Source organism: Rousettus aegyptiacus, unplaced genomic scaffold, assembly GCF_014176215.1.
Source record: "Rousettus aegyptiacus isolate mRouAeg1 unplaced genomic scaffold, mRouAeg1.p scaffold_m13_p_3, whole genome shotgun sequence".
Classification (NCBI taxonomy): domain Eukaryota; kingdom Metazoa; phylum Chordata; class Mammalia; order Chiroptera; family Pteropodidae; genus Rousettus; species Rousettus aegyptiacus.
Genome location: NW_023416306.1, coordinates 90,525,031 through 90,552,072, shown reverse-complemented (window position 1 = coordinate 90,552,072; position 27,042 = coordinate 90,525,031). Strand labels below are relative to the sequence as shown.

General features: G+C 31.3%; 1 long non-coding RNA gene across 1 annotated transcript in view; it reads right to left on the bottom strand.

Annotated features, from left to right (window-relative positions):
* Positions 1 to 15,059, bottom strand: part of LOC118600442 — a 90,681-nt gene extending 75,622 nt beyond the window's left edge. Inside the window, exon 1 of the long non-coding RNA XR_004950109.1 lies at positions 15,010 to 15,059. This is a non-coding gene — a long non-coding RNA (uncharacterized LOC118600442). The remainder of the gene's footprint in view (positions 1 to 15,009) is intronic.
* Positions 15,060 to 27,042: the final 11,983 nt, after the last annotated feature.

Below are 27,042 nucleotides of genomic sequence, written 5' to 3'. Positions count from 1 at the left end.
TCTACCATTGTTATAATTTATGACTTTGTAACTGGTGGTTTTTATGTTTATAAAACTGTTTTTAAAATGATATGGATAATAAAACTGTAACTATAAATACATGAGAAGAATGAATAACTGAATTACGAAAATCAATTGAAGTTTAAAGCTCATAAAAGTTCCTTTGTGTATTTTAGATAAAATATTTTGGACTTAAATGTATTTTAATATTTCATTTTCCATAACTACATAGAAAAAGCATATAGTATTTTATAAAGCAATTGTATTTTTCTCAGAAATGTTTAATGTTTTCATTAATGTCTTGTGAACAAAAAACAGTTTTGAAATGGTAATATTATATATTTCTTTGCATGTATTTGGCACCTTAAACAATTGTTTCAATGCTCTCAACAAAGTCACCTAGTACTTTGAAAGAAAGATTACTTCTCTGTAGGACATTTTTTCTTTTCAATCATTGGACCACAGTTTTGCTTTCATATAATCCACTTTCATCTTGACTACTATAGAGAAAGATCCTAACTATGCACAAGTTTTATCATATCAATACTATATTTTCACCAGGTTATCACCTGAATAATAAAATTTAGAATTGTGAACTTAAAAATAGTCATATTTATCAAGTCAGTAATGTATATATATATATAATAACAATTTATGCATTTGAAAAAATAGCTTCAAACCTCAGATAATGCCTACAATATAAAAAGTAATTATCTTTTTAACCACAAAAGTAGTAGGTGTCCAGTTTTGATATAATCTCAACACATAAAAATACAAAAATAACAAAATCATCTGATCCGATATGATAAATTTCAACTGACTACAAAATATATTCGAATGGCCCAATAGTATCTTCAAGGGTAAATTCATGCGATGTTTAATAGATTTAACTTGTAAATAATAATGTGAGCCAAGTTGTTAGCCATAGATAACCTTAATAGAGTTAATGTTTTGCTGAAAAAAAAAAAACTATTTATTTATGAAAGTTTTCTTGCCATAGTGAAATATCTACTGTGTAACACCATTTAGAATTTCATATTTTTTTTAATTGGATGTCAGACTCTCTTTAAGCCTCATTGTAAACCTGTATACAGAACTGAATTGTCAATAACAAATGCATTTGTATGAAGAGTATTATTATTTTCTAGTCATTATTTAAACATACGGGATTACGCACATTTAATATTTATTCTTCATCCTAATCCCTATTCCACTGTGCTACTCATTTATTTTCTCTAAACAGTAACCACCTTCTTACTTTATTTTGCAATGAAATCTTGCTGCCAATAATCTTGCTCTTCATTTCTATGCTTTTCAAATCATAAGACCCTAGGCTTTGGGGCATGTTTCTAGTAGAAATCTGAAGGAGAGCCATATTACCCACCTCATTCCATTTTAGTTACCTGATCTCATTTTGCAGAATTTCATCATTAGAAAATCTTATTTTTTTCAATGGTAGATTGGAGAAATTAAAAAGTACACAATAAAAAATGTGATTTATATACTGTTGGATCATCTGTGATTATTTCAAGAATATTTAGAAATTTTTTTTATATTTATGTAAATTTTATAACCTGTATTATTTTAGTTGGAAAAACTGACCTAAGATCACACAATGACAAAACTATTTCTGTAAGCCTGGTTTTCCCATTATTTTAGTTTCACAGTTGATAATAATCATCTGAGAATTACAGTCAACAGAAAATCTTTTCTCCTTGATTCACCAAATTTCTAGATGCACTACTACAAAATGCGAAATATATCTTAATATTTATGTGTTATTACATTTTTTCTTATACACTCAGTTACAGACATTTTTTCTTATACTTAAAAAAGGTTGTGTACTGAACATTGCCTTTTAAATTCAAGATCTCTCTTCTGTATTCTATCTATATATTTTTGGCTTCAGCATTGATACTAAAAGTCCTTTGCATATATCAGTAATGCCTAATTCATTTTTTCACAGCTCATTAGGCCCTCTTCCTTCTTTATAAGTCTGGATCCATAGAATTACTCTTTCCATAGATTTACTCTACTCATTATCACCTCATTTTCTCTGTCACATTTAACCAACCAACAACCATCTCTGGATCAATTCTAAAAACTAACTTCTTTCCATTATGACTAGACCACAGAGAAATGCTGAAGAAAAACAAAATACAAGGTTTGGGTTCACAGCACTTCAAATCTTCGTTTCTTCATCTTCTTTTAATTGACTTAGGTCCTTAAATGCTGCTCCCTAATTTTGTACCAGTTTATTTGTTTTTCATTAACTATCTTTTGAATTCCTATTCTGAGTATGTAGTGCTGGTTAAAAATGCAAACATCTTGTCTTGTCCTATATCTACCAAATCGGAATGTCCAAGCAGGACACCTGCATTTTAAAGAGTTCCTCATTGATGCCTATGAAAAGTTTGAAAACCTCGATGGTGGGAAAACACACAGACACACACACACACATTAAATTTGAAAATTTAAAGATGCGTTACAATTTAAAAGCTAAAATGCATATTAAAACCAAAGTTTGGAGGTGAATAGAACACTGATAGCATTAGTAAGTTAAATTCTTTATCTTTCATAGTAGTGAATCAATTGTATTACAAAAATAATTAATGTTTTTAGTTATTATTTACATGCATATTTACTTATAGGTAAGGGAGATAGTCAAAAAATTGTTGTCTATGAACAATAACAAGCACAAAATTTGAAATCTGAGCAGAGAAGTTAGAAAATGCAGATAGCTTTAGTATATCAGATTTTGCTTTTGGGGAATATATTGATTAACTAGTTTCTAACAAAAACGGTTTGTGGTCAGATACCTCCTGCTAAGTTCAAATATCACCCATTCGTTCTATTCTCCTATACCCACTTACTTCTAGCCTAAGTACTTACTTCTCCTTATAAAAAAATATCCTTTTTCCCACCCTTTGTGATGCTTGTAAATCTCATGCTCTGAGTGTTCTTTCTATGCATTAGCCTTTGGAATAAAGGTTTTATTTGTTTGATTGTTTGTTTTTTGACAATAAAACTCCTACAAACTTCCACTTAACTGCTTCTTCCTTAGTAAAAGACAATATATTTTGATCATTTCTTTTCTAATCTGGGGTACATGATTGAGTGCTTTGGTAGTTTTCGTGCTCGTTGATTAATTCTGATGAGGAGACACTGATCAACAATGTTAAACAGAATATTCTAATGACATTTAGCAGGTAATAAGCAACAAACACTTCTTGGGCAACAACCCAAATGCCGTTGTGTAGCAAATACCTGAGAATGTACTACAGTAGCTGTTTTACAAAGAAGAGCTTGGAGTTAATTGTTCAACAGCTTGGAAGACATGCAGGTACTTTTTAAGTCAATGCCTTCACCTCTTATTCACTGCCCTTTACCTTCAAACATTCTGGTCACTGGATTTTTTAAAAAATTGTATATTGAACAGATACTAACTATATAAAGTTATGCCTAACATTCACTGTTAAGAAGGAAAGTTTTGAAATACTCCTCTCCTCTACCTTGCTGTTCTTTATGCTTACTAACAGAGCAAAGAGACTATAAAAAATGAATGCCAGATAGCTTCAAGATGAAGAAAAAATTGCATGAGTCAAGGAAAAGTTGGCATGTGATTAAACACAAGAGACAATTATACTATACATGTATAGAAATCTGAATTATGGCCAACAGTGAGAAATCTATGATTATCACTTGCTATAATTAACACCCAATTCCTAAAGCTATAATTATTTTTAAAACAATTTTAGATTTAACATATGGAATTATATGTTATAGTTACTCAGGCTGTTGGCCCTCCTCAGTCTTGTGTTCCATCACGGTTTCACAGTCTCCTACCTGGATCCCAAAGGTCCCACAAAGTCACTTTTGTCTATTAAGGGCTGCCAAATTAAGAAAGGATATAAGCGGGGACTGCCTATCTGTCTTTTAAGTTTAAATTTTGCCATATGACTTCCTTTAGTCAATAAAATTTGGTAAAATTATATCCTAAACTTAATCTTCAAGAGACTTTGAGAGTTTGCAATTACTCTCTTGTGCCTTGTCATTGTTGGGAGAATATATCCAGGCAACTATGTTAGACCTTGGAGAGAAATGAAAGACAAGTGGAAGTGAGCCACCCAGCCAAGTCCGACCAGATTTGTTAACCCCAACCAGCTAGAGAAGTATAAGTCTAGATTAACAGCTCCTCACAGAACCTAGAGATGTATAAGAATAAATCATTGTTATTTTAAATCATTGCATTTGGGGGTGGTTTGTTTCACAGTATTTTTGTGGCAATGGCTAACTGATAGAGTCTTCACAATATAAATTTCCTTGAATCTCTAAAACCAAGAGTGATTGTTTTAATCCAGTATTCATTTTAGTAGTTATAAGCGTGTACTCAGGAGCTGGGTTGCATGGATTTGAATTCTAGCCCTACTATTTAATGTGGGCTTTTGATAAGTTATATAAAGTTTATATATCAATTATCTCAACTGCAAAAATGTGCAATAACAGAATGCTAGTCATTGAAGTATTAAAATGATTAAGTTAAAAATAGACCATATATTTTGTATCTTGCACCCATGTTAGTTATCATTATTATTATTCATTCAATCATTTTCATTACACATCACTATTTTGTACTTATTTATATTCTGTTTTATACATAATATAAAACAAATATATTACGTAGGTAAAGTGAGGAAACCAAAGTGAGAGGCAATAAATACAGGAAAGCAAAATGACATCAAGAATGAGCTTAGTACATAGAAGTAATTATCATAAAGACCTATGAGTGTACTAGAGATTGATTTAACACACTTATTTTTAAGCTTTAAGAAACACTGTGAATAGGGGAAAGATCGTTTATAAAATACACAGTACCCATCAGATAAAAGAAACTATAGAATGTCCTCAAATAACATCATTTTGTTCAACGTCATTTTTTTATGTTGAGATACCACAGGAAATCAGCTCTTGTTTATATCAATTAGCCTATGATATTACTGGTTTCATTATATGTCGTTTCTCTATCTACATTAAATGAGGGCTTACTGTAGTTATTTAGAAAGAAATTTTATTTTCTTCCCAAGATTATTATAGAAAAGTGCGGTTATTAAGTGTGTGACATGTTGTCCTAAATCTCAAGGATACTACAGAAGTGGAGATATCATAAATTAAAAACATTTTATTTAAATGTGACACTTATAAACAGCTCAAACAAATGCATCACAGCAAACAGACACACTGTTTTCAGTACTCTGTAATATTTTTAAATCCATTGCCATATTAAAAAAAAAACTTTACTTATCAAAATATCCTGCATAAAATATTTTATAGATTGCACTGAAGAGTATTTAGCTTTTAATCATCTAAAACTTTGAATTAATTTAACTGACCTAAACTTGTCAAAAAACTCTTTAACGGGATGAGACCTTAGAAGTCATAATTTAGATATGGCTTCATATAGGTCCATAAAAATACTTTCTTTTGAGGACTTTTTAAAAGGTAATAAACTAAATAAAATGAAGTATTTTTTATTTTAAGAACGAATTCCATAGATACCTATGATTCATGTGAGAATGTATCTGTGTGTTTATTGGAGGCAAGCTTTAAAATGGTTTATATATTTTTTTAATAATTTACTTAAATAACACAAAAATTTTGGAATAAATTTCAAATTTTCTTATACCTATTTAATTTGGAAGTCAGGATCCAGCTAGAAAATTGTTAAAATTTTTATTGAGAAATAACTAAAATAAGAAAAAATACTGAAAGCACTTTGTAATTAACATTTTCCCCCACATATTAAAAAAACTGTCATGTTAGTATATAAAAGTCTGATTTTCTTCTACCTCTCCTTTCAGCTATTAGTGTGTGGAAAAAAAATTGTTTCATATTAGAGATAGTATCATGGCCAGAAAGAAACCATTTATGACATTTAAAAGAATTTTATATCTTCTGCACATTTGAATTGGTTATGCTCAAAGATATTAAATGTCTCAAGTTAACAAATCACATAACATTAATATAGAATGATATGATTAATTTTATATTTTATTTTTCACAATATTATTTTTGATATTTAAGTTAATGGCTTTACTTTCTTATTTTTTTGGTAAGCCTAGACTATAACATTAATCTTCTTCAATTAACCATTTTATTTATATTCAATCTTGCATATGTGCTATACAATTTAACTCTTTGATTTTTTCACTCAAGTAAATGAATATTATCTAGAAAATGAGTATTCATTCTATTGAGTTATTCTTAGTAATTAGCTAGTAGTTACAAAGCTTCTTTTTAGAATACAAAGCACTAAACAAAAAAGGATTATAACATATTTCCACAATAAAATATTATTATTGCCATCCTCAAATTATTAGAAATAGCTTTATATACCTGTAATAAATATTCCTATTTTAATAAAATAAATTATATAATACATATTTGAATATAAATAAATGTTAGTGTTTATTTGGTTAATTAAGTTTTTACTATTTTATTTTCTTTGTAGAAACTGCTTTTTTTAAAATGACAAGCTTATATGTAAGTTAAACATAATTAAACATACTATCGATAATTAAAAATAATAGTGATTCTGCTGGATAAATTCTATTTGTGTTTTATATCTACCATTTCTCAGTCTCCACGTCGTGTTCTGATGTCTGGAGGCTACCTCGTACAGACTTTATCAAAGCCTTTTCTCCTTCTTGTCTTTTGATTGGGTATGAGATTGGAGAATAGGAGGGTCATATTTAAAAGGAAAATCAGGTTAGGTAGTGAGCCTAGGGGTGGTAAAAGCTTCCAATGTTTGCTAGTCCCTAACTAGCACTATCTCTTGGTGGTTCTCCTAACTGCTGCTCACTTCCTGGTAAATAGTCAACTTTTAAAATCATCCCCAAGTATTGTTTGAGAGTGAATCTTGCTCTCGCTAGGATCTTGTTGGATAGAGAGAATTATCAAGGGAAATGAATACTAGTAAGTCTCATAGATTATTTAATTATTATATTTTACAAATATAAATTCCTGTAAAATGTCTTTACTATACTTTCTTCTAACTGCAGACTTTCAAATGATTTGGGATGTGAAGACATGGTGGAGCTAATTATACCCTCAAAACAGTTGATATAGTCCTTCTTAATCAGTATTAAGTGAAAGCTTTTTATTTTCCCTTCATTTATTAACATTAACATTTATGATAAATTATAAGTCAGGCTCAGTACTGGACAGTAAAAATAAACGCAAATGAGTAAGACAGTTATTGACTCCTGAAAATGCTCACAGACTAGTGAGGAAGTCAGAATGCAGAATGATAAACATTATTTTAATAGACATGTAGAGATATACCGTGGAATATTGGTGAAGGGATTGACTGATTTCAGCTGGGTTGCTAAGGAAACATTGATTAATGATTTGACATTTGAACCAAATTCTTGAAGGTAGAGCATGAAAGAGGATAATTAAAGGCAGAATAAACATTATGTAGGCATGATGTTGTGAAAGACGCACTCATTCTGTAGACATGCCAAAGTTTAGTGTGGCTGGAGCACAAAGTGCCTGTTAATGAGTAATGGGACTGGATCGCTTCTCCTCTCTCCCACTCAAGGACTTTGCTGCAGTAATTGGTACCTCTCAATGTTGCTTCAATTTTTCTTCTCACTTCCATTAATTTACAAAGTAAAATAACCCATCCAAAAATGCCAACATAAAATAGAAGCCCTGACATAAACAAACATATAATACCCTCTCCTTGGCTACATTATCCCTTCCCCATCTACCACCTATATCTCTTCTGCTTTTAAAACCAAACTATTTGAAAGAGCTAAATATATTTATTTTCACTTACTTTATTAATTGCACTTCATTATTGTTCTTTAAAATTGTGTTTAATATAAATTGCTTAAAAACCAAAAAATAAACAAACATGTAATTTATGTGCATGATATATACATAAAAATAAAAGAACACCTGCATGCATGCATCCATGACACAGATAAAAATAAAGACTATAAAAAGTATCCTCTCCCTAAGCCCATCTCCTTCCCTGGGGATAAAGTCTTTCCAGAATTTTGAATTTATTACTCCCTTGCTTTTATTTGTAGCTTTACCATAAATGTAAGCATAATCGACATATCACTTAATTTTGCAAAGATTAAAATCTTATGTAAATTGGATTATATTAAATTGTGTGTATTATGTGACATTTTTCACAGCTTTTTATCCTGTGTGATACTGTAATTCATACACTTCAACTTCTGCAGTGTTCCACTATCTGAATAATCCACAGTTTACTAAATTGCTCACCTGTCAATAGAAATTTGAATTGTTACTAGGTTTTTGCTATCGCATGTGATGCTACTGTTTATTCTTGAACATCTCTTCTTGAGCCTATGTGTTAATTTCTCCAGAATTTATATGTACTTATCCATCTCTATCAAAAATGGTAAATTGTTTTCAAAAGCAGTTGTACCAACCTATAGTCTTCTAATAGTCTGTAAATTGCACTGTTGTGTTTCATTATTCCTGGAACTCTTTTTTTTTTTAACAACCTTGTAGATTTTTAAAAATCTCATTGAAGATTTCTATTTCCATTTAATATTTAATTTGAGCATATCATATATTTATTGGCCTTATGTTTTCTGTAATGTGTCAGTTCAAATATTTTCCAATTTAGTTATTTGCTAATTTTTCTATATTTATGTTAGTTTCATCTAGGTTTTCAAATTTCTCCACCTGTGGATAACTGGATAACTCTCCTGCTCTGTCTAAAAGTAGCCGACACTCTTTAAAGTAACTATCAGATACAAACTATTCTTCCTCCCCATACACAGTATTTTCTTATTATCATTTTGTGTTTTTTCTTAAAGCATCTGTCATATAACATATCTTTTTGTTATTTATACATTTTTTGATAGAATGTAAGCTTCACCAGGACAAGAATTTTATTTTAATATATACGCTGTATCATTATTGCCTAGAAAGAAAACTGAAATATGGTATGTGCTAAAGTATTATTCATTGATGAATATATTGGACCTAGTTACATGTCCCTATAACACTCCCCTTTCTTAGCAAATAAAAAAAAAAAACTAGGAAATACAATCATACTCAATTATAGTTTAATGGAGAAAACAGGATATTTGTGATTTATAGACATAGGACCTATATTCGCCTCTCCATTATGTGTGTTACTTGTTCACTTTACGACTTACTCTCATATAAAAATTGAGGTAATTCTTAATAGTTTGCTGTGGATCTTAAATAAGATAGTGTTTATAGCAGAAGATCTATAAACTTAAAATTCTTTCCTAAAGATGGGTTTAATTAAATACAACTTTTATCACGAATCTTCTATTTGAAGATGTTTGTTAAAATGATGCTTGTTAAATAGATGAATGAAAGATAAGACTTTGATATTTCTGAATTTGTCTTGCAAATTACTGGCCATAACATTAGAAATCTGAATCTTGATCAGAAACCCAAGGCCAAAATCAAATCAAATCAAATTGTTTTTAATGCTGCACCTATTTGGATAGTTGTCTTATTAGAACATAGGACCATTATTTAGACTATCTTAATTATCAAGGTTTTTCTTTTATAAATCAATTAGAAGTATTTGTCAAATTACACCAAAGTCAATGGTTATGAATTCCTAAAGAAATAGTTACCAGGCTTCTAGAGAATGCAAATGGAAGTACCTCAATATTGGAAACATTTTTCGTTAGGGCAATTGTTTCTGTGAGCAGGCTTGTGCTGTTAGTCATTTTGCTATAAGAAAACAGTCTAAAGAAGAAAAACTTTCGAGCAAATTTACAGATTTTTCTGTAGGCTTATAAAGATAATAATAATTGTTTCTTTTATGAACAACTAATTTGCAAATATGTTGAATTTCCCTGCTATTTAAGTTATGTACCAATTCTCATAGTTCTATTGCTGATTTTGAAAACTACCAAAAACATATTTCCTTAACTGTCACTTTCAAAAAACCCAATTAATTAAATCAAATAATTATCTCAACCTCGTTTTTATTAAAAATTAAAATTATAAATATAATGCTTTTTATTGGCTCACTGGCTATTTCTGTGAGTTATTTTTTCAGTACTTATTTTCATTTTAATAATAAGGTATAAACTATTCAATAGGATTTAGATTTAATAACCTTCATAAATCACACATTTTATGTTTTTGTTTTTTCCTGTTCACTATTCAGCAAGTGGTTTTAAAACTTCAGAAATCTATTTTCTAGATTATACACTGGAGTGGTAAGCAATCCATTGCTGGTTTATGATCATTAACTCATATACTCAGTGCCATTCACTATCTCATCTTATGATCCTTTGAGAGCTTGAAATCACCTATCATAATAAATCAAATGACAAACAAACTGAAATCATGAAGGATTGTACAATGCAGTTCTGCAGTGACAATGTCTCACTCTTGCTTTTCCCGGCCCATCAAACTGAAAATAGTCAAAACCATTTTTATCATTTATCCTCTGGACTACAATAAATTTCTGTTCCTGACTTCCCTATTTCTGCCAGGAGCACCACCATTCTTCTAGTTATCCATGCTAAAATAACAACCTGTGCATATATTTTAACTGCTCCTTCTCTTGAGATGGCACATGTCATTAAATAGCATCTTTTGTGTACTGAATCTTGATAAGGTCATTTCAGTTTTATTTCATTACCTCCCTAAATTTATTTAAGTTTCTTCTTACCTCTCAATTTGTCTTTTATAAGAATATCCTAAAAGAGTCACAACTTCCACTGACTGGCCTTCTAATGGACTTTTTCCTGGCAGATAACCTCAAGACACATACTGACTAGATCACCAGCACACATACAGACTCTGACAGCTTCTTTTCACCTCCTAAAAAGTCCACTCAGAGTTGTTACGAATAGCACAATAGTAAATTCTAAGATCTAAGGGAGATCCAAGATGAGAGCAAGTCATTTATCAGCTATCCAAAGGAAATGCAAGGAAAATTAAGGAAGACTCACTATCAAATTTTCTGTGGACATTTGGACTTCTTATTATGAAAATCCCTTATTTAGAGGAAATTCTTCACAAGATGAGTCTCTGGAGGAGGCAGAGCATCTACCCATCATGATGGCCTAAGAGATATTTTCCTCTCCCTACATCCTACAAGCCATGGTGAGGGCAAATGATCCAGGCTTGAAAAATTAGGTGTAACTGCCTAGAAATATGATTTGTAAAGAAATGTCACAAGAATGGGAGAGGAGTTTGAATTTGTTGGCAGCAATAGCAGTATATAACTGTATACAGTGGCAAGCTCAGTTTACAGATGGTCACTGTAGGGGTGGCTTCTGTCCATGGTGGAGTTTGGCAGGATAGTTTTATTTTTACCTAGCTTCCACTGTTTCTTGACCATTTTCAAACATATAGTTCTTAAGCTTTCTTACCAACTTAGAGAGCTATGCCAAAATGCATTCAATAAAGAGTTTTTTTTTGTTGTTTTGTTTTTATTTTTTTGTTTTTTGGCATGAGTTAAGTAGGTCAGTATCCATGGATTGAACCAAGTACCATAACTGAACTGAGGCAGAATTTCCTCAGAGAAATGTGGGGACTATGATTTGGTAAACTGGCCTGTGTATACCAGAAGGCAGAAAATACAATTGTATTCAAGCATTGGAATCTAGCAGCAGAGAGGAAATAGCTAATTAAAAAATTGCCTGTGGTCACCTGAAAATGAAAGAAACAAAATGTTTCAAAATTCTTTGAGAACCCTGCTATAAGAAAGTATAACTATAAGAAAGTATAAACGGTAGTAAATGTGAAATTTATGGACACAAAATTGAATGCCTCCTTCTAACAATCTGAGTCAGAGTAGCATTCTGTGACTTTGCTGACAGAATTTATTCTTTTTTCCAACAGCTAAAACCAAAGTCAGAGCTTGATTCTACAAGTTATTAAATTACCACATTCATTGAATCATGACCTCTGCACATCTCTTCTGTGAAATTTAGGGCATTAGGAAGTAGTAAGATCACAAATGATGCAATGTAGATATACATGCAAATTCAAAGAGCCCAAGAATAATTTCCAATGTCCACTAAACTCTCCTGGTCAGATTGGTAATAATCCCATATCTATTAGGCATAGTAGTATCACTTTTTTTTTATTTGAGGAACTTTTCTCAAGACCTACTTTAGTGTATAGATACATATCTGGAATTACATCCTAACATTCCCTACATGGCCAATTTCAAAGTCAAAATTTAGAAAAGAGGGCGCATAAAAGAACTGCAGAACTCTTCTAATTTCCATCAGCCGAACTCTGGGAATTATATATAAGAATGGATTCCAAAGGTGTATAGAACATAATTTTATTTAGAATGCAATGCAATTTTTAGGGATGCATTATCAGCGATTCTGCATTGGTTGTTCAATGGCTGTTTCTTTCAGCTGTGAGTGTGCCTGTCGCTGGGATGCTTCATTTCTATATGTTCCTTGGAATGCAGTATGCAGAAACAGGATCTCGCCTAGCATTTCAAGTCACATCTGAAGTATAAATTAACTAGCTCTGGGTGAGGGCCTACACATCTTTTAAATTAAACCAATTTCATAATCAATTTACCCACACATTCAATCATTCATTCCCAAATATTTAATGAGCAATTACTATGTGCCAGAAACAATCCCAGGTGCTAGGGAATCAGCAGTGAACAAAACAGGGAATGGTCCATATCCTTAAAATCTCACATCCTAGTGAAACAGGCAAAAGAAATATTTAAAAGCAAACTATGTAATGTTGATTGGGGATAAATACCACAAAGAAAGAAAGATAGAGAATGTTGGAGGTGGGGCTGCAATTTTAGATGGAGTTTTTAGAGAAGGCCAGACTATAGGGAGATATCTGAGAAACAAGATGAATAAAGAAATGCTGGAGGGAACATGTTTGTCCTCAGACCCATTGCTCAGTTGTACCCTGATATGCTTTGTATTTCAGAGATTATGATATAAACCAGTGGTGTTTAGCTGGATTTGGCTAATGGGGAAAAATAGAGTAGGGAGAAGGAAGAAGACAGGGTATTCTCTCGCCTCACTGTTTTAGTCAATGCTGAAACAGTCTGGCTGCCTCGTTTTTGTGGCTTTAACTTTTACTAAGATGGGCTCACTGGAGTTCAGGATTTTTCTGGTTGACTTCAGACTTAAGTTCTGATAACATTTTCTCTTTCTGTTGACTCTCTTGCCCAGGGCTAGCTGGTTCCCTCCTGTGGCTAAACCATGCATTCCTATGCTCCCATCACTTGTATAACCAATTCAATGTGATAAGTCTCCTCCTTCAAATATTTTAAATGCTTGTTTCAAATAACTAAGAAAGTTTATAAATCAATATCTGGACTCCGATACTATAAAAAATGAGAGAGCAAGACTCATGAAAATCTAGGTAAAAATCACCCTGGACCATGGGAACAGCAAGCCCAGTGTTTTGGAGGAGAGCTTCCAAGAGCATTCATGACACAGCAAAGTGGATAGTGTGGCTGCCACTGAAAGGGAAGAGATAAGTCCACAGATGGTAAGAAATAAGTCAGAGATAAAAGGAATTGAAGATAAAACATATTTTAAGAGCCTAGTAGGGCATCTTTCTGATTTTGGCTTTTACGCTAAAAGATATAGAAAGTTATCGAAGCTAGCTAGGGAATGAGATGATCTAATTTTATTTTAATATAATAGTTCTTTCCTGAAAGGGACAATGGCAGAAGCAGCGAGACAAATTCAGAGAGTATTAAAGTATTTGGGTAAAAAACACTTGTAGCTTGAACGGCAGTGGCAGTAGTCAGAAGTGGTTAGATCATGGGCAGATTTTAATGGTCAAGCCTATAGGATTTGAAGATGAATTGCATATGGTAAAGGAGAAAAGGATCTTTTGAGTTTCAAAAGTATAGTAGACTGTTAAGTGGAGATGATAGGATATGAGAATGAGCTATATGTGTATAAACATAAATGAACAGATCTGACCTATAGACATGAATTTGGAAATCACCATATAAATGGTATTTTTTAATGAGACTGAATAACATCACTAACAATATCCCTTGCTTATTTGTAGACTTTGGGGTATTTGTGCTTCTCAATAAATAAAAATTATATTATATATACATTAATATAGAAAAAGTATAGATTATTTTTAAACAAAACTACAGAAAAATATTTTAAATGTTCTTGCTAAAGTATTCACAATGAGGCATCAACCATTTATTTCAAGTATTTTTGAGCTTGTCTTCTAAACTGTTATTTTTTTGAGCTGTTGTTTGTATTAGTTCTGTTACAAATCTAGCTCAGATTAAGTAGAGACTTTATAAGATACTTGTGGTCTCTAACAGAACCCTATGACATACTATCACTACTTGAACTCTGTCAGGGATCATCTGTGTCTCTTGCCTCAGAATCTACATGTATGCCTGCTGCATTTTTCCTTTTCACTGCAAGCCAGCTTTTTCCACATAGCAGAAAGAGTATTCACCAACAACTCTACATCTTTACACTCTATGGTGCCTATGATTCAGTTGAAAAACAGTTCTCAAAGAGAAAAAAAGAAAGTGCCAGAAAAACTATATGTTCAGTACAGTGTTCAAACTCAACTTTTATAGTCTCTTAAGAAAATATTTTATTATTTTCATTTATTGCCTACATGAAGTTAGTCTCCTTCAAAATTATGTTAGAATAAAAATAGCAGCAGCATTAGAAAACATTTTCATTTCATACAGTTTTTTTTTTTTTTTTTTTTTTACAAATCTTTGGACTTTATCCCAGATCTCATGAAGAGAATTAAGACTGATGTAGAAACTTATCTGCAATGTATTTGATCAGTAAATAACAATAAAGGTTAGCATCGGTGACTTTTCAAAGATATAATATTTGTTAGAAAGCAACACAAGAAAAAATTATTTAGTTTTAAACTAAACACTACAGGCCACATTTTAGGATTATTCAGATAACTACAGCTGGAAAAAAATGACCTTGAAGTTATTGAGCATGCTGAGCTTACCATAGTATGATACAATGATAAATTATTCACCACTGCATGTGAAATAGATCTGCAAAATAGGAAAGAGATACATTTCTGTCATTTATTTATTCAACTGGCATTTATTGAGTTGTCTCTTTTTTTTCAAAGAGCAGTATTCTTGTTCTAAAGAAAGAAAAACTAAAAAGACAGATTTGTGTAACTGCAAATATTACAAAGAAGAGAAGCACTATGAGTTCGTTAATTAGGAGTCCAATCAATATATATATAGAATTACTTTCACCAGTGCTAACACACAGTCTAAGCCCCCATCATCTCTGATGACCAACACAGAAAACAGAAACAAACTGAGCGTACCCTTGCTGTGCTGACTGTCCTCCACACAGAAATCAGAGCCATCCTTAGAAATCAGACTAAGCTATTTTCTCTGTGTCAACCCTCTGATTGTTTTCCTACACTCTTAGAATAAAATACCAAGTTCTTCCTTTGGTGTATACCATCTGGTCTCTAGCTCACTTTTGAAATCATACACAATTCTCTCATGACTCTTCCCTCTCCCTTCCTGAGATCCCTCCCTAGATCACTTTGCTTTTACTTGATTGTGCCAAGCACATGCCTACCTAAAGCATGTAGATTTGCTCTTCTCTCTTCCTGGAATTCTATAATTTACATATCTGCTCTGGTCATTCCACCATTCCACTTGGCATTCAAATCTCTGTTTAGATGTCACCTCTTCACAGAGCTCATTTTAGACCATCAACTCTCTACCCTCTGGGTTGCTTTAATTTTGTTCATAACATTTATTTATAACTGGCAATATTGTGTGCATTTAACATCTCTGTCCCCAAATAACATGTACGTCCCTGGAGAGCAGAGATTTTTGTCCGCTGTATCTTGGCATGGAAGTGCATAACACACAGGCACCATTCAATAAATACTTGTTAGACCTATTAGTGTATTAATTGTACCTGTACATACTGTTATGTAAACAATATAAATCCTAGCTGACCTCTTTCTAACTCTGAAGTTTGGGCAAGTAAGCAAAATTTCTTTAGCAAAACGGTTATAATGATGCATTTTATATGTGCAGTGTTTGTAATATTACCTGGCTCAGTATAATGCTTATTGAAGGTTACTTATATTTTAATTTTGTCTCTGTTATGTCATTGTTCACCTTTCAAAAATGTGTTGCTGCATTCATGTGAATGGAACTACATATATGTAAAATATATATAAATATAGGGTCCTCATTATCCTATCAGTATTAGATTCCTGGCTGTAATGAGGTTTCTTGGGGAGGCAAAAATTCTTACTACACAAAAATATTTACTTATGAAATCACCATAAACAATTTTCAAAAAGTTTGATTCGTTCCTCAAGTTATAGTTTATATTTCCATCTACATTTTATTGCAGTTCAATATACAATGGAATATTACTCAGACATAAGAAGAGATGAAATACTTCCATTTGCAACAACATAGATGGACCTCGAGGTAATCATACTAAGCAAAATAAGCCAGACATAAAAAATTGAAATCCACGTGATATCACTTATATGTGGGATATAAACCTAAAAGCAACAAATGAACAGGTCAAACAAGCAGAGACTCAAAGACATGGACAATAGACTAGTGGTTACCAGAGGGTGGCGGGGGGGAGGACAGGGGAGGTAAATGGGGTAAAAGAGGCCAAATATGTAAAATTGGAAGTTATGTAAATTACATCAAATAAAAAATATAATAATATACAAAAAAGGCAGAAAAAATAAATTTTATTACAGCTTAAAACATTTTTACAATATTAAGTTTTAATTTTTATTTTTCACTTCAAGTTGACTTTTTCTAGTAACAAACTTTTCTCAAATTATATAATTTTTTTTTATCTTTTACATGCCTTCAAGGACCAGAGAAATAAATGAGTATGGATAATGTTTAAGAGGAAATCAAGTTAAATGTATCATTAAGCTTTCATTATCAATGGCAGAATAAACCTTGATAAATAGAATTTATTTTGTGTACTTTGCTTTTGAGGGAAAAAGATAAAAGACATGAGAGTATGATCACTGTGTGTCTTGAGATCAGTACATATCCAGCCTAATCTCCCACACATTTTCATATACAATGATAACATCATCTAGTGACACTTATGTTTAAAGTTCCTTTTATAAATTGTCATATTATTCCATATGGATAAAACCATAATGAAACCTTATCACTTGAAACTAAGAAGAGTTTTTTGTTGTTGTTCTGCAGCAAAAATAATTAAGAATTTAAAAATGTATTTATATGGTTTTGTCTTGACCTGGAATTAATATTCAGAGGATTGATTGATTCTGCTGAGCCAATTTTCCTAGCCATCACTCAAATGTTATAATGGATCACTATACATAGCACTAGTGTACTGTGAAAAGGCAGTAAAAACAACATCTTTATTATTAGTAATATAAGTTGAATCTTTGCTGCTATTGCTGATGGGAAAATATTCTCAGATACTTAAATTTTTCTAAGTTTGTTCATAAAAATAGCTCAATTTCCAGTATTTCCGGTATACAGTTTATGAGACAGTTTTATTGGCATTGCATATGGGTTTATTTCAGATGATTTTAAGGAAGGTGTAAACAAGTATCTCACAAAAGTTGACACTATCAGAGGATTGATTAATCTTACAAAATGAGAAAAGATATTTACTATTTTCTGAAATACTTTCTGGAGCTCTACCAAGAAAACTGAGGATATTTCATTAGTCGATATATTTCTACAGTAGTTTTCCCTTATCCATTGGTTCACTTTTCAGTTTCAGTTACCCGCAGCCAAGGATGGTTCAAAAATATTAAATGAGAAATTCCAGGAACGAACAGTTCATATGTTTTAAATTATGCACCATACTGAATGGTATGATGAAATTTTGTACCTTCCCACTCCATCCTGCCCTGGACATGAATCACCCCTTTGTGTAGTGTACCCATGCTGTATATACTACCTGACCATTAGTCACTTAGTGGCCAGTTCAGTTATCAAATGAACTGTCCAGGCATTGCAGGCATATGTTCAAGTAATCCTTATTTTGCTTAGTAACGGCCCTAAAGTGAAAGACTAGTGATGCTGGCAATTTAGACATGCCAAAGAAAATCCATAAAATATATGTATGTATAAGAAAAAAATATAGATAATATATGTATATATTATATATATTTCACTACTATTCTCAGTTTTAGGCATCCATTGGTGGTCTTGGAATGAATCCCCACAACTAATGACAAGGGAAATAGCAATGTCAAAAACAAGTAACAACAGGCTTCATCAACTTAGGCAGACCCAATAGAATAAGTAAATTTTAATATTAAAAAGTAACATCAAAACATAAGGCCTTCATAAATATAGTCAATTAATCTTCATCAAGGAAACGAAGACAGACGAAGACAAAATGGAAAAATCTTTTCAATAAATGGTGCTGGACATCCATATGTTAATAAATAAATAAATAAATCTAGATATAGACCTTATAACCCTTATTAAAAACTAACTCAAAACAAAATTGTATACCTAAATATAAAGTGCAAAACTATAAAAATCCTAGAAGATAACAGAGGAGAAAACCTAGATGACCTTAAGTATTATGATGACTTTTTAGATAGATCACCAAAGGCACAATTCATGAAAGAAATAATTGATAATCTGGATGTAAGATTTTTTTTTTTTTAATTCTTCTCTGGAAAAATCACTGTGAAGATAATAAGAAAACAAACCATAGACAGGGAGAAAACATTTACAAAACATATATCTGATAAAGGACTGTTACCCAAAATATATAAATAATTCTTAAAATTCAAAAAGAAAACAAATGACCTAATTTAAAAAATGAGTCAAAGACTTAAACAGACACCGTACTAAAGAAGACAAACAATGACAAATAAGCATATGAAAAAAATACTCATATGTCATCAGGGAAAAACAAATTAAAATGAGATAACAAAACATACCTATTAGAATGGCTAAAATGCAGAACACTGACACAACCAAATTTTGGTGAGCAACAAGGACTCTCACACACTGCTGGTGAGATACAGACACACTGGAAGATAGTTTGGTAGTTTCTAACAAAAAAACAAAAACAAACAAACAGACAAATACGTATCTTGCCATTATGATCCAGCAATCATGACCTTTTGTATTTACACAAATGATTTGAAAACTATGTTCACAGAAAAACCTGCATATGCATGCTTTATAGCAGCTTTCTTTATAATTGCAATACTTGAAAGCTACCAAGATGTCCTTGGTTAAAAATAATAAATAACTGTGGTACATACAGACAATAAAAAATTATTCAGCACAGAAAATGAATGAACTATCAAGCCATGGAAAGATACAAAGAAATCTTCAATGAATATTACTAAGTGGAAAAAATAAAAAAGCCAATCTGTAAAAGCTACATACTATATGACTCCAATTAATGACATCCAGAAAAAGGCAAAACTGTGGAAAGGGTAAAAAAGATTAGTGGTTGACAATTGGTGGGAAGTAGGGAGAGATAAATAGGTGAAGGACAGAGAATTTTTAGAGCAGTGAAACTACTCCATACTAATGGGAACATGTCATTGTACATTTGTCAAAACCCACAGAATGTAAAACATTAAAAATGAACCCTAATATAAACTATGGATGTTGATTGATAAAGATGTGTCAATGTAGGCTTATCAATTGTAATAAATGTACCATTCTGGTGGGGAATATTATAATGAAAGAGATTCTAGTGGGGAGTGGAGGGAAGGAGGTATATGTGAACTTTCTCTGCTTTTTGTTAAATTTACTGGGGACATAAAACTGCTCTAAAAAATAAAGCCTACTTATGAGGAAAAAAGAAATTAAAACATTTAAGATAATAAAATAAAACAAGACAAAAAGTCTCTGGAAGTAAATGGAATTGTAAAACTTAAAATAATTCAATAGACAACCTGAAGAAAATGGTCATCAATGAAAGTTATATATTTGTTTTGGAAGATAAAGTAAAAATACTATGTCACAATGTATGACAAAAATATAAATAAATTATACATGAAAACAATTTCTGGAAAAGAAGAAATAATTTGTAGTTAGAATAATATATCTTTCATATGTCAAGAACTAAGAAAATACGTTTCTTTTTTATTTGTGATAGGAAATAATTTCTTAAGATAGAATATGGAGAGGTTCTATGGAAAATATATATTAATACAGCTACATAAATTATATTGATTTATAAGCAACAATAGGTCAACAGAAAAGATGAATGTCAAACTGAAAAATATTCACAATATATATGAAAAAACAACTGAACTAACACATATAAATATTCTACAAACTGCAAAATATAAAAAATAAAAAGATGAGCAAATTATATTAATAAGCAATTTATCTATTACTTAAAAAAAAAAGGTAAATTAAAATAAAAATGAGATACTATCTATTTGTCCCCATCAGACTGGGAAATACAAAATGAGTTGTTAACATAATAGAAGCAAGGATTGAGGAAATGAGTAGTGTCACATGTTGCTGGGTAGAATATAAATAGCTTCTCCTCCAGAGAAAATAAGCTAGAAGGAATTATCGCTTTTCCTGGGCACAATTAAGAGTACCTTTGTTGATCCTTGCCAAGAATCCTCAGATAGGCAGATCTTGATTTTCAACCTGGCCTACTCATTCCTATTGATGGAAAAGAAGGGTACATATCTATACAAACAGGAACTCACTGTTGAGAAAGCCACTTTCATTATCGTATGAAGACTAAATCTACTATTCCTCTCCAATATCAAAATATTGCCAATATTTTGTTATATTAAATTCCATTAACATTATAATCATGGAGCAAATGATTACTATATTGGCAATTTCTAAACATCTCACATTCTTCTCATACTTGAGATGTTAATATGCTCTATCCTTTCTTATTTTGTCTGTTTTTTCTCAAATAAGCAAATTTATATTCTATGATCATTTGTTTCAGACTTGTTCCCATTGGTGTCAAAAGCCAAAGGTATAATGTTCCAAGTTTATAATCACCTAGGGATCTCTTTTTTCTTGACCATACTTTGATAAAGTAACACTGCTATTTGATATAAATTATTTTCTCTAAAAGTTTTTTTAATGGTTAGAATATTAATTTAAAGTTTCTTTAATGGATTTTGTCCTAAATAATTTACTGAAAACTGCATGGGATTTTACTATCCATTAACCACCTCCTAAGTTGGTGGTGGGGGGCGGGGGAGTTGGAGAGGGAAATACCAGGACACTAGGAATTCATTCTCTATTTTGACTGCAACAGGCTGAGAAAGATTCATGTTTAAAATTCAAAGACTGATTGAATTAGAAATACATATGTCTTTTAAAATCTCAGTGGTTAGTATTAATTCTCTTTTACTTGCGGCGTGCGTGCGTGCGTGTGTGTGTGTTTACCACATATTCCTCTTGGAAATCATTAAAAATTAACCTTTAAAAAAATTTTTTTATGGTGACATTGGTTTAAAAGATCTAGCAAGTTTCAGGTATACAATTTAGCAGTAAGATATATACACATTTTTACTACAATGCAATATATATAAACTCCAACAAATATCAAATAGCAGCTGTGCAAAATTGGAAAAGTAAAATTATTTTGTATGTGTCTGTGATTTTAATAATGTTAGAGGAAAGATAGGATGGAGAATTGAGAGACTTAGAATTTGGTGATTTTAATGTAAAATTAATGACCATTAATGGCAATTAAAAGAGAAACGCACAGTGAATTAAATGAATAAATGAATGAGCATAAGATCTTTAAAAATCTGACCCTTCTTTGTCAGTCATTTCTTTATATTGCCTACAATTTTTTTTAATAACATGATTCGACATTCAATGAAATACAGTATAAAGAAAATATAAATGCCTTTTTGTGTTTGAGTTTTTCATTATGTCTATGATGTTTATGTCATTGAAAGCAAAACATATTTCATAATTAACAGCAACAGCCCCTTTTAACTAATCAATCTTCCTCTACATTCTTCTTCTATTTTTTTCTATGATGTTTCATATTCGAAGCTGGATGTAATACTCAAAATGCCAATAATCAATATAGAAATTCAGGGTTGCCAATTTGAAAAAAGGCAAAAATAAAAATGCAGCAAGTGAAAGGTTTAACCTCTTGCTTTTATCGCCTCTAGGAATAATATTAGTCCAATAGAATGCAGGAATAAAAGAACTCTCTTGGTGTCTTGATTAATTGAGTACTGTCTAGCAGTTCTTTTCATAAGGCTTGTGAAAAATGTTCCCCGTGGTAACTTTAAATCCATTTTTATAATTAGCATTTAGTTGTATTCTTGAAATGAAATCAACTTCTTTTTTGTCTGCCAACACTAATTTTCAGCTCAGCAGCTAAAAAATATGTCCTGTGCATTAAAACCAGCAGGTCTGATGTCAAGTGGTAATAACATATGGAAATTTACAATTTTACCCATGGAAAATTAATTTCTTCTAAATCTGATATTTATGCATTCAAAATTCTATTTGTATCCACTTTTGACAAAAATATAGATCTTATGCTTATAAGCTAAAGATTATTAATTGGAAACGGTTATTTTAAATACAAAGGCAATCCTTTTTAAGTCATTTTTTCCAGTATACTGAATACCTGTATACAAATTTCCTCCAAAAATAATAGGATATTAAATTTTATATTCTGTTCCCTGAAAAAAAATCATCTTAAAGGGCTCAAATGCATTTATTTCATCTTGTTCTATTGCATACTATATTAATTGTGATGATCACAATAAGAAAAAAATAATTTAAATATTCATCTGAATATTTATGAACTGAATCAAATTCAGAAAACTTGCTAAGTAAGAATAGTTATTTTTCAAATTTTTTAGATGTTCATCAAGTCATCTACTTTAAAATTTTACACCTAGGATTGGAAAAGAAAACAAAATTTTCTAGATAAATTTTCTAGCTTTTAGAGCATTCAAAATACCTACACAATCAAACTACAAGTGTCCTGGTTGTGTACTCACCCTTCAGCTAGGTGACAGTGCTGTACAAAACCAGCATGAGATGAAAATGTCCTTAGAGTCTAAAAGTTAATTTAAGAAATGAGAAAGTGTGTGTATGTGTGTGTGTGTGTGTGTATGTGTGTATGAATTAAAGACTATAAATTAGAGCCTAAGTGAAATTTCACAGAGGATATCAAACTGTCATGAAATTGTCATATTTCATTGATCATTGTGCTAATATCTGTCTTAATCTACTTTGGATGTCATAAAAAAAATAGCATAGAGTGGATGACTTAACCAACGGGAATTTAATTTCTCATTGTTCTAAAGACTGAAAAGTGCAAGATCAGGTTCTGTCAAAGATGGCTTCATTCTGAGGCCTCTTCTCCTAGCTTATAGGCAGCCACCACATCCCTCTGTGCTCACACGACCTCTTCTTAGTGTGTGCATGGAGAGAGAAAGAGGAATAAAAAGGGAGGGAAAGGGAAAGAAAGAATTCCCTGGGGTGTGTTTCTTTGCTATAAGGAGACCATTTCTGTTAGATTAGGGCCTCACACTTATGACCTCATTTAACCTTAATTAACTCATTAAAGGCCCCAACACCAACATATGCATTTTATGGAAACGAATTTCAGTCCATAAAAATATATGAACTTTGATTAATGGGTAAAATCTAAATAAGAAAAGAGGCATTACCATTAAGGATTAAAAATGATGGGAAAAAAGGTCATATGAGTTCATGAACAACCATATATTTTCTGTAATTAGATAAACAGAACTAAAACAGAGGGTTGATAATAGTGGGGGAAAAAATACTTACTAGGAAGAGAAGACTAAGTATTAAAAATTTTTATAATTCCAAAGCAAATATCAAAGTCAGTCTCTTTTTCTTTCTCTCACTCTCTCACACACACACATACAACTCTCCTTCTGCTGTATGTTATTAGTCACAAAAGGTTGAATTTTATATAATTTTTTGAAAGTTTTTAGTCACATATTGAAATCAGTTATGTAAAGTAGTTGAAATGATAAAAATGTAGAACTTATGCTTCCTCACAGGCTACTTTAACATGTTGCCTCATTATTTGCTGCTATATTACAACAGCAGATCACATAGAATATAATTGTATATAAAAAGCTTAATCTTACATAAAAAGTCTTGAGAAATGGGATAACTTAAGATATCATCAGATATTAAAATGAACATCTAATCAGTATATCTATATCCATCTTATCCTCTCTTTAAAAGACAAACACCAAATTTTGAATATCATTTTACTTCTAAAAGAAAGAAAACACAACAGCTATGATTTAGACAGTTTTGGAAACTTAACACCTTTTCTTATCAATTACAGCTCTCTCTTACGTGATTACTCTGTTGTAGCAACCATTAAAAAAAAAAGTGTCATAGACTGGGTAGCTTTAACAGCAGAAATTTATTTTCTCATTATTTTCTCACAGTTCTAGAGACTGGGAAGTGCAAGATCAAGGTACTCTCAAGGTCAGGTTTTGGTGAGGCCTCTATCCTAACTTGAAGAACCACCCTTTCATTATGTCCTCAGATGGCCTTTCCAGGGTGGGGAAGAAAAGGTCTGGTTTCTCTTCCTCTTCTGTTAAGGACAACAGTTCTATCAGATTAGGACCCTACTCTTATGACCTCATTTAACCTCAATTACCACCTGATCCCCAAATACAGTCACATTGGGGGTTAGGACTTTGATGTATGAATTTTGGGGACACAATTCAGTCCATAATAATCTATCTTTAATTTCAAAGAAAAAGTACTTAATTTTTCCATACTTAAAACTATGCCCTGAAACAAGGAAATCAATGTAGAAACAGAATCCACCTCCAGGGAATATCTGTAACTCCAAACCAAAAAATAAGGGCAGCTGCCAAATGTGATAAAGATTAGCAAACCAGAGGGATCCCATCAAGTGCAAACACATTCAGCTGCAGGTCTCAGACAAAACCTGCAGAGTATGCAGCTAGGCCCAAAATAGAGTAAATGCAGAGAAGTGAAAAGGCTGGTGAGCAATAGGATGCGAGCCAAATACTTTACCTAAAAAGAAAAAAAAAAAAGGAAGAAAGGAGAAATTTGTCAAAGACAACTTATCTCTCTTGCTAAAAATAAATTCTACTAGGCATAAAAGCATTTACAGGAGAATTATTTTAAAAACTCCTTTAAGAAGCTGACATGTTTAATGCTATATAAACTATTTCAAAGTATTGGGGAAGAAAAAGAAAAAAATCATTTTCTGTTCATGAGAGGGAACAAAAAAATATGATTTATGAAAATGGATACAGAACTATGTAATTATTAGCCTATGGAATTCAACAACCAAGTAATAAATACAACCAAAATCAGAGTTTTTTCAGAAGTCTCATTATTTAAAATATTTTAATAAATTTCACTATATTTCTAAGATAAAGGATATATATTTTAATATATATAATAAAAACCTATATTACAAAATTATACCAGTTAAAAATGAAAAAGCAGTAATTTTTTATCAGAGTCCAGAATTTTTATTAGAAAGGCATTATATATATATGTCCACCAATTGAGCTGTTGTAACTAAAGTATGGAACACTCATATAATGCAATACTAATACAAGAAAAAAAAAAATGTTTTCCTGTATGTACTGATACAAAATATACTATTGAGTGAAAGACAAAGCAGGACAGCGTATATGTATACATGTACACACATGCATATTATATTTATCTATATAAAAAATCAAGTGAATACATATGCTTGGAATATACAGAATGTAGAATTCACAGAAAATTTACAATAATCATGAGAAAATAGGAATTGAGAAAAATATACTTGATTATAGTCTTTCTTAGTATTAATTTTTATAGCAATTGCATTCATTCATTACCTCTTCAAAAATAAATCAATTTTTAAAAATATAAAAGCTATCTTACAGTGACAAGAAGAAAGGAGTGGTAAAAAAAAAAAAAGGAAAGAAATGAGGTAAAATGGATAGAGGGACCAGTAAGAATGAACATATTGAGAACTCCCAATCTTTAAGACACAGCCCAAATATGATTGATTCTAAGGACCCTGACTTGGGAGCCCTAAACTGAAATAATTTATACCTCTTCCATGAGCCATAGCACTTTCTTTCTTAGCCCTATACTTCATAACTTGCATCATAATAATTAATTTGCATACTTTAATTTCCCATATCTTAGTGTCTTTCTCATGCTGTTACTTTTTTTGTTAATCTTTCTTTAACACTTAAGACAATATCCATCCTTTAGGAAGTCTTTGCTCAGGAAGTAAACCCTTGCTCATCTAAGTTTTTAGTTTTCCAAGAACCCCCTCTTGATTCTTCTATGAATAGCTTTATCCTACCCACATGTCATACCCACAATAACTTTTTGCATGGTCTTTTTCCCTTCCAGACCATTAACTTTTGGGGGAGGAATATGTTATATGTTTCAAGTCATTCAACCTTGACTGCAACCCTCTAAGATAGAGACATTATTCTTATGCTGATGAGAAACCTGAGGTGCTAGGTGATTAAGTAACTTGTTCAAGTCGAAAGTAATCAAGACAATTTGATTCAAATCATCTGTATGGTTGTATATTTAATATCTATGCTACACTGTTGTCCATAATATTAACTTCTATAGCTGTGGGACTAAAAAAAACACACATTATTTCTACTATCAAGTAGGAAATCCTTGGATTTATCCTTGAAAGTAATAGTGGTATTATTCCTTATCTAAATCTAATCTATTATATTAGTTTGCCTTTGAGAAGGATGATTAATATTTCTAAACTTAGTCTAAATGATGAGCACATAAAAAGTCGCTTTGAACTAGTATACTTAGTTTCAAATTAGAGAGTAACCAGAAACAAATACAAGAAAACAGTATATACTCAATTTTCTGCTATCGTTTCCTAAAATAAGACTATTGGGATATAATAGAGTATAATGACAGGTGTACCTTTGATTATGTCAATAAAAACAGTCTACTATCTTAGTCTTATCTATTTTAAATTATCGCATTTATATTGAAGATAACTCAAGAGA